The following is a 14,267-nucleotide window of genomic DNA, read 5'->3' on the forward strand; positions in this document are numbered from 1 at the left end:
CGGGGGCTGGAGGTCTCCCGGGCCAATTCAAGATTGCTGGGTTCACTGGAAACGCACCGCACAGACCTCCCCTTCTCCACCACCTTCAGGATGGCATCTCCTGAGACAGGCCACCAGGCAAACAGTGATGAGTGGCCAGTGGAGGCTGCAAGGGTGGCTTTGTTCCCTTGGATTTTATATATATATATATATATATATATATACACACACACACACACACATATTTTAAATCAACATTTTAGTGGCTTCTAATTTAATCTTCCAGAACTTCCTTCCAGGTCCTTCAAATGAGTATTGTAGGCACTTACTGGCAGTGTGACCTCTGACACGTCCCCTCCTCCCTTAGGGCTGAGGCTTCTGAGACATCTACAGGGACTGGGGGCTAGGCTGGGTCTCAAGGGGCCCACATTCGAGGATTCCAGAACCATGGCCCAGTCATTGCTCAGGCGTCTGAGCCCTTTTGTTTAGGAAATTCCCAGGAAGTCTCCGGCTGCTGTACCACTGGTCGGATCCCCTCACATGTCCTAGAGCATTCTAGAGAAGCTTTGCCCTTTCCCTGCACCAAATAGGATGAATGCAATTGATTAGTAGTACTAGCGGTACCCTGACAAATTAGCGTCTTCCTGTGCAGGTTTGGTTTCCAAGGCACATCGCCGTCCACTGCCTCACTGAGCTCTACAAGCACCCTTGGGGGTGGGGCGCACAGGGTGTATTATGTCTATTTTACAGGTGAGGAACTTCAGGATCAGAAAGGTGAAGTGACACGTCGCATGGGTAGTAAATCATAAAACGAGGTCTCTCATCCCTGAGCCTGAACACCCATTCCAGACACGCTTCTGCTCATCTGGCCAGGGTGAGCTACTTATGGTGATGCCAAAGGGAGCTGTGGGCCAGGCCCAGAGGGGAGGCCAGGAGGTGATAGCTGGAAAGAGAGGAAGCGCGGCTTCTGGGCAGGTGGGGACGCAGACAAGCTGGTGTAGCAGAGTCAGGCAGAGCTGGGGAGATCTCTCCCAGGGAAGCACTGTCCCCTCGTCCCCTTTGCAATTGTCCTCCTAGACTTCTGTAAGACATTTGACATTACCTTTCATGATTACTGGGTGGATAAGACAGAGGACTGTGTCCAAATCCCAGTTAAACAAAGCAGATTTGTAACAGGTTGAACAACTCCAACTGCTGGTAATGGATCAGAAACACACGGAAGGAGGTGTCTAGTGGCCTGCCACCAGGCACCATCCTCAGCCATGTCGTGCCACACCACCTCCTGAGAGTGTGGACTGCAATGCGGGAGTAGAGCGCTGGCTGTCATTTGCAGATGGCATTTAGCTGGGAGAAGCTGAGGCTGTTTTGTATGACAGGTGTGGATCCCAATGCTTGAGTGATGGGCTGACTCAACCAAGAATAAATGCCGAGTTCTATTCAGGGAAATCTCCCAAGCCTATACCTGCATAGGAAGGCAGCTATGAGTATATGAGTTTATAGCAACATTTTTGGAGGGAAAAAAGGAGGCATTCAAGTTTTAATTTGTAGTTCAAAATGAATGACTTGTGAAACTATCAGAAAAAGTTATTAGTAGTATGGATTCTGCTAATAGAGGTAGATATTCCATCAGAGGGAAGTGATGACGTTAGTTTATTTTGCGTATTCATAGAAGTGGGATTGCTGAGTTAAAGATTATGAATGTGTTTATAATTCTCTGCCTGTGTTACCAGATTGATTTCCAGCTGGTGTGTCCCCGACCCGGTTACATGCCCACCAGCAATATGCAAAGACTGTCCTTCTCACTGCACTCACACCAGCATTAAGTATTATCCTTTTAAAACATAAGTAAAAATGTGTCACATTGCAATTTGCATTTGTTTATTACCAGTAAAGATAAATTTCATTTTTAGTTTAGTGGCCATTGGTGGTTATTTTATGAATTATTGGTTCGTGTCATTTCCCGATTTTCTTTTGGGGTTTTCACCTTTTTCTTAAATGATTCAAATGAGCTTTGTACATTACAGAAATTAACTCTTCTCTGTCACATTTGTTGTAAATATTTCAGAGGAAAATATTTTCTGCAGTTTCTCTTTTTCTCTCTGGATCCAGGTTCCTGAATGCCTCAGTCTCAACTTGCATGAAATGTCCCGTGAAATTCCTGGAGAGCCTTCCAGGCCATATGCTCACAGCTCTGGTGCTCACATGTCAGAAACGATGGAGCTCATTCTGCCTGCCTTTGCCACCATATGCGCACACCCCTAATCTGATGGGCAGATCGGCAGCTGGGAGGGGGGAATATGTGCCCATGGCTGGCAGAGGGCTGCCTGGCAAATCTTGACATCTTGGAAGGGAGAAGGTGGGCAACGGAGATTCCTTTCTAAAACTGCGTCCCTTTATTCTGAAAGAAAGGATTTGGGGTTTTCTGGAGATTAGGGCATTTAAACACACCTCTACATCAAGCTAAGATTGTTTGTTTCCCACACTGTGGAGCAAGATGAAAGTGCCCCTTGCTAGAACTATGGTGACCTGCGGTAGAGAGCTCTGGTTCAAGTGCCAGTCTGTCACTGACCTCCCTTCCTGTGTCACTGTGGACAGGCCATCTCACCTGCCTTTCTTCCATTTCTTTACTTGGCTACTGTCCCCGGATGCCAGTGTGGTGGGCTGTGTCACTGTGCTTCCAATACTGCTCTTCCAGGGGAGGTTTGATGACATTGTCAACCCCCCTACTGCTCAGATGCCGGAAAGGGCAGGCTCAGTGTATCCCTGCAGGACAGCCAGCTTTTTGAGCAGATTTTCCTGGTCTGCTGGTCAGGGAAATGGTAATGTTGGTCATCTTGACAATTCTAAAGTCCGTGGTGACCAGGCAGGAATGGCCTCGCCCTAGTCTCCCACACATCTCTACCCAGCTCTCTAGATCAGGGTCAGCAAGCAACAGCCAGTGAGCCAAATGTGGCCACCATGGGTTCTGTAAATAAAATTGCATTGGCACACAGCCGTGCTTATTCATTTCTGTGCTGTCTGTGGCTGGTTTCATGCTGTAACAGTAGAGTTGAGCAGCAGTAGCAGAGAATGTAATGGCCTGCAAAACCTAAAATCTTTCCTCTCTGGCCCTTTATAAAAAAATTGTACCAACCCCTGCTCTGGGTTGATGCTTACAAAGTCTGGTGCAGGGAAAGGTGTCCACTGGTCCAGAGCAAAGCAGGAGAATCAAGGACCAGAAGGTGAGCTTCCAAAAAAGCTCAATTTATTCAATATAGAGACTGCCCTTTATACCAAGATTATATCCTTCCTTTTTTTTTTTTTCTGTTGAAATGCCTTGACTTTTACAAAATAATGGTGATGGTAAACTGTAGGTATTTTTCCAAATGTTTTTACTTGACCAAATAAAAAGTTGGCCATTCTATGTGGGTTCCTAGAATGGTTTGAAAATTTTTTCCACCTGTGAAATGCTCAAATCAAGAACAACTAACTCTCCTACCTTGGTTGACCCTTTGGAAGGGTCATCAACCCACCTCTTTCCTTTACACTGCTCATAACCATATTTTCTTGCCAGCAGCATCCTCATTCATTCATTCATTCATTCATTTATTTTCTTACTAAGACGTTTATTAAAGACTTTGTGTTAGACCAGAGGATCTCAAACTTTTGGATCTCAGAATCCATTTTCATTCCTAAAAATTACCAAGGAACCCAAAGAGCTTTTGCTTATGTAGGTTATATCTATTGATATGGAAAATGAATACTGAGAAGTGTTAATAATACTTATCTAAGAATACATTTAACAATAGCAATAAAAAAAAACTATCGCATGTTAACATAAATATTTTTTCTTAAAAGCAACTATTTTCCAAAACATAAAAAAAAATTAGTGAGAAGAATGGCATTGATGGGCTTCCCTGGCGGCACAGTGGTTAAGAATCCACCTGCCAATGCAGGGGATGCAGGTTCGAGCCCTGGTCCGGGAAGATCCCACACGCCACGGAGCAACTAAGCCCGTGCGCCACAACTACTGAGCCCGCACTCTAGAGCCCACGAGCCACAACTACTGCAGCCCACGCACCTAGAGTCTGTGCTCTGCAACAAAGAGAAGCCACCACAATGAGAAGCCTGTGCACCGCAATGAAGAGTAGAGCCCGCTCACCGCAACTAGAGAAAGCTCATGCGCAGCAACGAAGACCCAACGCAGCCAAAAATAAATAAATAATTTTTTTTTTAAAAAAAAAGAATGGCATTGATGCCTTTGTAAATCTCTTTGATATTTGGCTTAATAGAAGACAGCTGGATTCTTATACTGGCTTACCTTGGAGATATTGTGGGTTTGGTTCCAGACCACTGCAATAAAGCAAATTTTGCAATAGAGCGAGTAACACATATTTTTTGGTTTCCCAGTGCATATAAAGGTTAATATTTACATTATACTGTAGTCTATTAAGTGTGCAATAGCACTATGTCTAAAAAACCAATTTGCGTACCTTAATTAAAAAATACTTTATTGCCCAAAAATGCTAACCATCATTTGACAATGCAGGGTTGCCGCAAACCTTCAATTTATAAAAAATGCAGTATCTGCCAAATGCAATAAGACAAAGTATCCTTGTATCTGCTTCTGCATCAGTCTGTTGTGATATGTTGCTTTGGTTGAAGTACGGGGAGAAAATCGTGCCTCAGTCAGGGTTGTAGTTGGAAAAGAGAAGAGCCTTTTCAGATAATTGTGGGTAGTCTTCTTTGATCCTACACCAAAACTCAACAAGTGGAAGTTTCTTAAAGTTTAGTTGTGATGTGGAATCTGAAACCATATTAGTGAACTTTTGGTACCTGGCTACATTAAAATTCATTGATCTGTCTTGGGCTTTCAATAGATCTTTTACCTACATGTGATTTTGGAGTATGATGTATTGGTAAGCCGTTAAGTATTTGGAAACGCTTGAGCTCACAGTGGTGGAGATGCGTTGTCCAAATTCCTAAGTTTCATTCAGCAGCTTGGATTTTAGATTTGGCGACCACATGGTCAGTTGTTTTCCTTGAAGTGACAGGCTTGCTTCATTCATTTTTGAGGAAATGTCTGCCAGATACCCCCATCTGAATAACCTTTGTTTGTCTGTCAGTAGTACTTTCAAGTAAGAATGATGTTCCATGAAGAAAAAGCGGCTATTTCTGCTTGACACACATACATACTTGACACACAAGTGCTTTTCCTTGACGTGGGCACTGTACTTCAGTATGTAACAGATGTGCTTTTTAAAGACTTCCCATTTGGTCACACAAAGTGTTAAAAATATGTATGTTCAAGGGTTGAGCTTTAATTATATTAATAATTTGTACTGTTTCATCAAGGACATTCATAAGCACAATTTCTTTTTTAATTGTGAGTGCATCAGAATAACATGACTACTGGTCCAGTTTGGTGCCGCTGCCTTGGTTCGTGAAGGCACCAGAAATTTTACCCACCATTACTTTTGTAGCATCAGTGCAAACTGTAACACCATCATAGCAAACAGCAAATCATGGCTTAGTAACATTATGAAAAGCATTTGACTTTGTGGACATCCTGAAAGGGTCCCGGAGACCCCCAGTGGCCCACAGACTACATTTTGAGAACCACTGTATTAGATGCAGTGGGGGATTCATAGATAAGTCAGATCCAGTTCTTGACATCAAATTATTCATCATCTATTGGTGGAGCTTGAAATGCTGGCAACTGAAATCCAAGTCCGAACGGGACAAATACTAAAAGATGTTAATTTTTTTATTGTGGGAGAACGTGCATAACATAAAATTTACCGTTTTAACCATTTAAATTGTACAGTTTAGTGGCATAAGTATATTCCCAGTGTTGTGCAACCATCACCACCATCCATCCACAGAAATTTTTCGTTTTCCTAAGCTGAAACTCTGTCTCCATTGAACAATAACTCCTTATTTCTTCCACCCCCAGGCCCTGGCCACCATTCTACTTTCTGTCTCTCTGAATTTGATGATTCTAAGTACCTCATATAAGTAGAATCATATAATAAATGGCCTTTTGTAACTGACTTATTTCACTTAGCACTGTTTTCAAGGGTCACTCATGTTGTAGCGTGAGTCAGAATTTCCTTCGTTTTTAGGGCTGAATAATAGTCCAGTGTATGGCTATACCGCCTTTTGTTTGTTTATCCATTCATCCATCCACAGACACCTAGCTTGCTTCCACCTTTTGGCTGTTGTGATTTAAGATTTTTTTCAGCTCTTTCCCAGACTTTATTTAAAAAAAATTTTTTTTTGAAGCATAGTTGATTTACAATGTGTCTTAGTTTCAGCTGTACAGCAAAGTGATTCAGTTATATATACATATATATATTCTTTTTTGATTCTTTTCTATTATAGAGTATTACAAGATATTGAGTATAGTTCCCTGTGCTATACAGTAGGTCCTTATTGTTTATCTGTTTTATATATAGTAGTGTGTACCTGCTAACCCCAAACTCCTCATTTACTCCTCCCCTCCCCTTTCCCCTTTGGTAACCATAAATTTGCTTTCTATGTCTGTGAGTCTATTTCTGTTTTGTAAGTAAGTTCAATTGTATCATTTTATAAGATTACACATATAAGAGATATCATATTAAATGAATTAAGACGTTAATTTCTGCAAAGCCTGGCCTTGCTCTCTTGGCATTTCCTGATCATCTTTCTTTCCTTGGTAATAAGACACCGGGTGCCTCCAGGTAGGGCCTTCTTCTAGTACAGCCTACCCCACTCAGTCCACGCGGCCCACATTGGTCAAGAACACCAGCGTGATCTTTCTAAAACATGCTGCTTAGGCCTCCCCCATCCCATTCCCACCCCCACCCACACTGTCTTTTCCTCCTTCAGTTTGCATCCTCTCTACCCCAGACTAGATGTTCAGCAACAGCTGCTCTCGTTCATTTCATCTCAACAAGTCTTTATTGATGACGCATTATTTGCTCATCAAACAGATCTGCCTTTTCAAACACTTACAGTCCTGGGCTTGGCTGCACGTTTGCCTGTTAAATCTGTATTTGCACACGTTGGAGTTGTCAGCTCCGCTCAATAGAGACAAAAAGCTCTGTGCGTTGGATGTAGGTGTCTAGGGGAGGGTTTCTGAAGCACAGGGATTTCGTTAGACTAGCGGTGTGCCACCTTACCTACCCAAGCCTCTCTAAACCATATTTATAAATCATTTAGATATTTTATTACTAGATTTACCATTTCACCTGGCATTTGCTGCAGCAGCCAATACATCAAGTGCTAAATGAGAAATGGGTGAATTGGAGCTTCAGTGAGGAGAGACGTATGTTATGTGAAACACACAGGAAAAGAAATCCCATTGCCTTCTGTCCTCCTTGTATTTCTCACCAAGGTTCCAGGAAAGAAGCTTACAACTGGCGCTCACCTTTTGTTTTTGAGACGGCCCTAACTCCATGTCACTTGTCACTTTCTGCTCTATGTGCTTGAACTTCTGGTTGGAAAAGCCACTCCTATTTTCACAATAGAAAACAAGCTTTTGAGACTCCCTGATCATGGTGAAAATGAAGTGTCTGCCTCATGTTTCACTGTTTATAAAGCCCTTCCAAGTACTTTATTTCACGTCATTTTCTAATAGACCTGACGTTCATGATGGGCTCTATGTGAAGTGCTCAGTACGGTGCCTGGCATCCAGGAGAGATTCTCTGAGTGGAGTGGATGGTAATCAAGGAGGTGTTATCCTCATCCTTGTTTACAGATGGGAGGCTCAGAGAGGTTAAGCCAATTAACTAAGGCCACACAGCCTATAAAGAGTTGCTTCCTACGATCTCAACTCATCTCTGGGGGGACCACTGTGGAGTTTTTCTCTGTAAACAATTGATACATAATCATGCCTTCCCCCAGACCTGCCCAGATACCAAAATAATCTGATGAACTGCTTTTCTGCTCCTGTTTTAAGAGGAACTTAATACCAATAAGGGGCCAAGGGAGGAAGAGGGAGAGGATTGGAAAGCAAAAATGAATCGAGCATTTTCTAGGTGTCATATAATACGTAGTTAATGCTTAGAACTAACTACTGGGGGATATTATCTCACTGTTTTGTAAACAAAGAAAATAGACTCAGAAAGTTTAGAAAACTTGCTCAGTATCTCACAGCTGATGAGAGAAGGAGCTGGGATTCCAAGCCAGATGTGTTTAGAATTCATGTCTGTCTTAGCATGAAACTAACCATGGGCTTGGGCTACTGCAAAGCAGGGTCAGGAAAGAGCTGGCTCCTTAAGGACCATCTGGTCTGATGGCCTCAGCCTGGACTTCATGGCTGTGGAGGACTCCGGGAACCTTCATACATTTTATGAAATGATGTGTCTATGGGAGTGTGGCCAAGGGTCTGTTCTTGGGGGTGGGTTCAGATTAACAAAGAGAAACCGCAATAAGCTTGTGACTCACCGATCTATTCCAGCTCCAGTTCGTAAGTGGGGAAATGGATACCAAGGCAGGAAAAAAGGGTTCCCAAGCTTCATGTGAGTGGTGGAGCTGGAAGCCTTCTCCAGTCTCCGGACTCCCAGTTTACCCTAAATCTTGTCCCCCACATTAGCCTGAGCTGTCCGTCCAGTGCTGGTAAAGCACGGAGCTCAACGATCAGCATATTAAGTGTTACCTGTTTGGATCTGGACCGGCCAGGCTGTCCTTGGCAGACCTGTGCTCTAGTGGTCTCAGAAAGCATGGAGGTGAGCAGACCTTGCCTGAGAAGGGAGGAACAAAATGTCAGTTGACGTTTTATCAAAGCTCAAAGAGGTTTCAATTTGAAGTGTGAGAAAGGGTCGGAGCTTGGTTTTGTTTGAAAGGGCAGCTTCTGAGCCTCCATATCTCCAAGGTTTATAATTTCACCTTGTTTTGCCTCCCACCCCGGCCATGCTAGTCATTATAGCAAAAAGAGCACTTGATGGAAGAAAGACAGGTCTGTCCCTGCAAGAACAATTTCTCTGTTGTCTGTAGAATGCCACCCAATATGATAAGTGAAATGTCGATACTTCAGACTCCACTGGTCAGGATATTTGTTCACTTTCTTTAGTTATCATCAAATTCAGCCAGCTGGCCAAGGAGCAGGTTTTAACTTCTTTGACAAGTAAAGACCCACTGTGAGGTGGTAACGTATCTTCCAACGTCATCTTTTGTGCAGCTCTTTGGATTTCTTCAAGCTTGTGCTGGTGCTGGGCTGTGGACCTGGGAGGAGGACAGCGCAAGGGCCTCAGGGCCAGATAAATCCCAGACCCTCTGAGTTCTGATTCAATGCCTCATCAAACTGGTTCTCAACCACTAAATCAGTTTACAGCAGTGGTTTTACCTCCCAGGGACAATATTGCTGTGTTTGGAGACATGTGTCACAACCAGGGGGCTGCAATTGGCATCTGGTGGCTAGAGGCCAGGGTTGCTGATAAACATCCTACAGTGCCCAGGACAGTGCCCATAACAAAGAGCGATCCAGCCTAAAATATCAGTAGTGCTGAGGCTGAGAAACCCAGGGTAGAGGCTTAGGCTGCATGAGGAGACCGATGTGACCCACCATTCACTGGATCTCTGCCACATTGGCTCCCAACAAGATGCCTACAGCAAAGAAGTACCCAGTCCCAAATGTCCATCGTGTCGAGGTTGAGCAAACCTGATTAGAGTTCTGGCGTTCTAAGCAACAGAAACCGCCCCAGCCAACCTAAATATAAAAGGGAACTTACTGGAAGGGGAGGGGTTAGTAGACAGAATAGAGGGAAATGGTGATGTACCAGATCTTGCAAAGAGTAGGGATGAGGCCGCTCCAGTGTGGAGCCAGAAGGGACTTTAGGCCAGTCTCCTCCAAGTGCCACTGAAGGCTCACCAGTTCCTGCCCTTTCATCACTAGCAAGGGGATGTAGATGCCTGGGAGAGAGAGTCTGATTGGCTGCCCTGGGGCTGGGCCCACGCTGGCCAGAGGTCAGGTGCTTCCAGACCTGCATGTGAGGGGCAGGGGGCCAGCCTCAGAGAGGGAAACAGAGGCGCTCTGAGCAGAAGGGGGCTGTGCACTGGGTGGGCAGAGCCAACATGTGTCCTCCCACAATCATTACGTGCTGTTAACGGCAGATTCACAAATGCCTTGCACTCTGTCTCACAGGACTCCACGTGGAAGAGCCAGGCTGGCGGACATTGTCACCGACCACTTGAGGAATAGAAGCAAAGACCTCGAAATCTGCAAAACGCAGCGAAATTGATCTCGAAAAGAATATCCCGGCATCTGGTAAGGTGGACTTCTGTTTCCTATTTTTCAACAACACCGTGCTTTTCGTTTCATGTATTGATCTGACCGACGTTTACTGGGTTCCTAGTGTGTCCAGGCGTTATGCCAGGGTCCCGAGTATAATCAGGTGTGGACCTCACCTGGGAAGAGCTTACAGTCTAACGATGGTGAGAGAGAGGAAGAAGCAGGCAGAAAGGGGCGGGCAGAAATGGGACAGAGATAAAAGATATCAAAGGGGGTGTAAGGGGAAAGGGAAGTTGGTCATGGAATATCGGAATTCCACTTGGATTGTGTTGCTTCTTCTGTGGACCTGCTCCCCCATCAGCAAAGGAGGAGGACAGGTCAGGAACACACAGGAAGGAAGTGTTGCCACTTGCCAAAGGTGCGTTGGTGTCCCCAGAGCAGCGTTCTGGGGCGGATGCTGTGCCGTTGTTCGCCATGTGTGTTTGTTAGCGCGGGAATGATGCTTCCCCAGGGACCCTTGTCAGGCCCGCACGAGGCCACTGCGGTGTTGGCACGGAAGGCCCTGCATCTGTTCCTTTTACTTGTTCTGTTAAAGAGAAAGGCCCACTGAGGGTGTGCCGGGGGATCCAAACCGCTGGTCATAGGGCAATTACTTATTACGAGCCTTGAATACATTCCTGATTGTATAAGGTTTCATTGTGTTTTTACGCGGAGGGCAGACTTGGGGAGTCAATTTGGCAGCCGAGACAGGGAGGAGAAAAGAGCTTTCAGGGATCATTCTGGATGTTAAAAGTGCACTTCGAGGCAGAGGTTCAGGGATATAGTGCAATTCTGGGGACTCCACCAGAAACCTCTCGAATCCGCATTAGCGCTTAACCCTCCGTGGGAAGTCATAAAGAGAGATATTTCCCCCTTTCTCCTAACAATAATGTGACTTCCCCTCTAAGTAGCTCAACTGCTGGGCTCTAGGGTACCTGAGGGTAAAGGAGAATCAGCTTCCCAAATGCGGAGCTGTTCCTCCAGCATCAAGGCCAAGGCCGTCTGCAGCCCGTGGGCCCTGGGATGAGCTGGAGGAAGTGGGCCAAGGGCTGGCTGGGGGAGACGATGCCGCTTGGGGCGAAGTCTCACGTTCTCCATCTGTGACAAGCAGGGGTCTGACCAGACTAGCACTGAGAGCCTTGGTCCTCCCAGCTTGGAAACACTGTGATTCCTTGATCTCATGGACCAACTGCCATGACCTTCCTAAAACATTGCTGAGGGTGACAGAATGGTTCATTCTTGGGTTGTGTTTAAGTAACATCAGGGACTCAACTCAGAGAAGAGCCTCTCATTCCCGATGCACAAGCTCACATGTGTGCCACAAACTTGAATTCCATCCAGGTCTGCCCCGGTCATGAAGTCTCTAATCACCACCACTAGCTCCTCCTCCGTTACCCTATTTATTGAGTGCAAACGGCGTGGCAGGCAATAGGTGAAGTACCTTAAAGACATGTTCTCAGTTAATCCCCACAAAAATCTTATTATCACCTGCACGTTATGGAGGAAAGTTCTAGGCCTCAGAGAGGTTTCGCAACTCATCTAGGGTCATACCCGTAATAAGCAAGTAATAGAGAGAAACCTCAGATTCAGGTTAGAGCAATGCAAATGCCATCTCTTAACATGCCCCTACGCGGGTTCACCTTCGCTACCATTTCTCAGGACACTCTGCACACTGGGTACTGCTGGTGGCCATGTCGTCCTTTGGGCCGGCTACTTGGCCCAGTGGAAAGAACATGGGGATCTCAGAATCTTCCTCTAGCTCGGGGGTTACTTTAGCTCCGGGATTGTTTAGCTCTGGGATTACCTTATTGTGGCCTTGGGAAAATTGTGCTCTACTTCAGTTTTCTGTACTGAAAAATAGAAAAATACTTACCTTGCAGGATTTCTGTGATGCTCGATGACCTATTACATGTGGAAGTTCTTGATAAACAAGAGTTAAAATATTGTTATTTTTACTATGTCCTATCTCCAGTGCCTCTAAGCAGGGTCACAAGCTCCTCGGGGTCAGGCTCTGTGTGTACACCTCATTATTCTCATAAAGTTTCTAGCCAGTGCTAAAAATATAACTGGCACTCAGAAGGAAGTGGTTGACCTAATACAAAAATCTTGTTCATGAATGTGCTTGCTCTATAATATTTCCAAATTGCCCTCCACAGGGCCTGAGCCATTCTGCATCCCAACAGCGGGAGTGGGTAAACACAACCATTTCTGCAACTTTCACCAATGCAGTGTGTTAGCCAACATTTGGATTTTTGCCAATCTGAGAGCTAAAAATTAGTATCTCAACATAATTTAAATTTGCACTTATGAATTAGGCTAAGCATAGTCTTCTATGTTTAACAGCCATTTGTATATCTTTCTATGTAAATGGTTATAGATGGTATTGAGCTGGTGGTCTTTTTTCTTCATTGATATGTAGGGTATATATTTGGGAGATCAAGGCAATATAATTTGCAAAACTTTTTTCCCCAGTGTGTCATGTGTTTTAAACTTTGCTTATGATGCAATTCATTTTAAAAACAAAAGCAAAGAGGAGCCAGGTCATAAGGCCTGTAGACATTTAGAAGTGTCCACGTGAGCTGGAAATGTACTTCCCTCCCTGTGGATCCCCAGGAGTGTACGTTTGTGTGCCAAGGGAAATACAGAGATGCAGGATCAACAAGGTGGAAACTTAAAAAAAAAAAAAATATATATATATATACACATGTGTATACTAAGTAACCTACACCATTACTTTATAGTAAAACAAATGTGGATATGAAATGGCATAGACATCACCATTTGTATGAATTTTTAAAGTAAAGCATTGGAAAGTCAAAGAAATGTCACACCTGCATTTGGCTGCTTTGGGGTCTGCCTCCAGGTACCCCATGGGGGTCTCTCTAATGGGAAAGCTTGAGAAGCACTGCTCTCATGGGAGCTGGCAAACCCGTTCTTGTCTCAGGTCTGCCACTGGTTAACTGTGTGACCTGGCTGCATTCCACTGGCTGCCATAAACTTAGATCCGCCAGAATATGAGCTCTCGTTGGGCAGGGTTACTATTTACTGAGGAATTGTCAGTGCCTAGGACAAATACCTGGGACGTAGTAGGGGCTCCTAAACGGGTATTGAATATAATAGAACAACATGCTCCAAATTCACTCTCTTCATCACTCTCCCCAAAGATACAGCTGTCAGTTCTGTTCACGTCTAAGTTACCGGCCTACTGCATGTGCGATTCTGGGATGTAAAGATGCCCGAAGGAGCCCCCCTCCCCTCCCCCCGTTGAGCAGGGCCAGAAACGTGTGCTCTGATGGGATGATCCTGAAGGATCGTTCTGGCTCCGTGCCCCTCCTCACGTGGTTCTTGCCTGGGTCTTGTAGAACATCAAGGTCAAGAATAAACACTTAGTCACGGGTCTCTAGAGGTCACCTTATGCACTCCTCTGCCACCTCAAAACACTACCCCCATTTTGGGGGGGACCCTTGGGTGGTCCAGGCCCCATGAGACTGTCAGCACAGGTGGTCCTTCCATGTCATGGTGGTCCCAGGCCCATCTCACACGGCCTGTTCTAAAGAAACATGATCTGGGCTGTTTATGGGGTGTGGGCTCTGATATGTGGGTGGCAGGCTGCTGGGCCACCGGCAGGCAGTAAAGTCTTATACATAGGCCTGTTTTCCGGCTACAGCTGCCACATCAAAAGAGCAAACTCCCTACACACTTTGCCTTAATTAAAAAAGTTATAGTAACCCTCAAGATGGAGGCAGGTCAGACACCCCTGGAGACAAAAGTTCTCTCTGTGGCCACAGACCAGGCCTTTCCTTCCACCCCAGGCACCATTAAAAGTGGGGCGATTCTGTAGGCTGTAGGCGTCACAGGCTGGGGTAAAATAGGAACGGAAATGCGGTCTCTCTTCATTCTCATAATTTGCTTCAGAGGGATCTAGGGCCAAACATTTGAAAAAGGGCCCTGGCTTCTTGGACAGATTTCTGTTTTTCACACGTTCCCATATTCTTTGGGGTCTTTCCCAGCTGTGCTTTCAAATGCCTCAAGCCCACGGGGGCACATGTTAGAGAAC

General features: G+C 45.1%; 1 long non-coding RNA gene across 1 annotated transcript in view; it reads left to right on the forward strand.

The window, feature by feature from the left end:
- The window catches only part of LOC117202548 (uncharacterized), a 357,851-nt gene extending 344,946 nt beyond the window's left edge, over nucleotides 1-12,905 (forward strand). Inside the window, exons 4-5 of the long non-coding RNA XR_007471296.1 lie at nucleotides 10,085-12,442; nucleotides 12,526-12,905. This is a non-coding gene — a long non-coding RNA (uncharacterized LOC117202548). The remainder of the gene's footprint in view (nucleotides 1-10,084; nucleotides 12,443-12,525) is intronic.
- Nucleotides 12,906-14,267: the final 1,362 nt, after the last annotated feature.

This window comes from Orcinus orca, chromosome 14 (assembly GCF_937001465.1).
Source record: "Orcinus orca chromosome 14, mOrcOrc1.1, whole genome shotgun sequence".
Taxonomy (NCBI): domain Eukaryota; kingdom Metazoa; phylum Chordata; class Mammalia; order Artiodactyla; family Delphinidae; genus Orcinus; species Orcinus orca.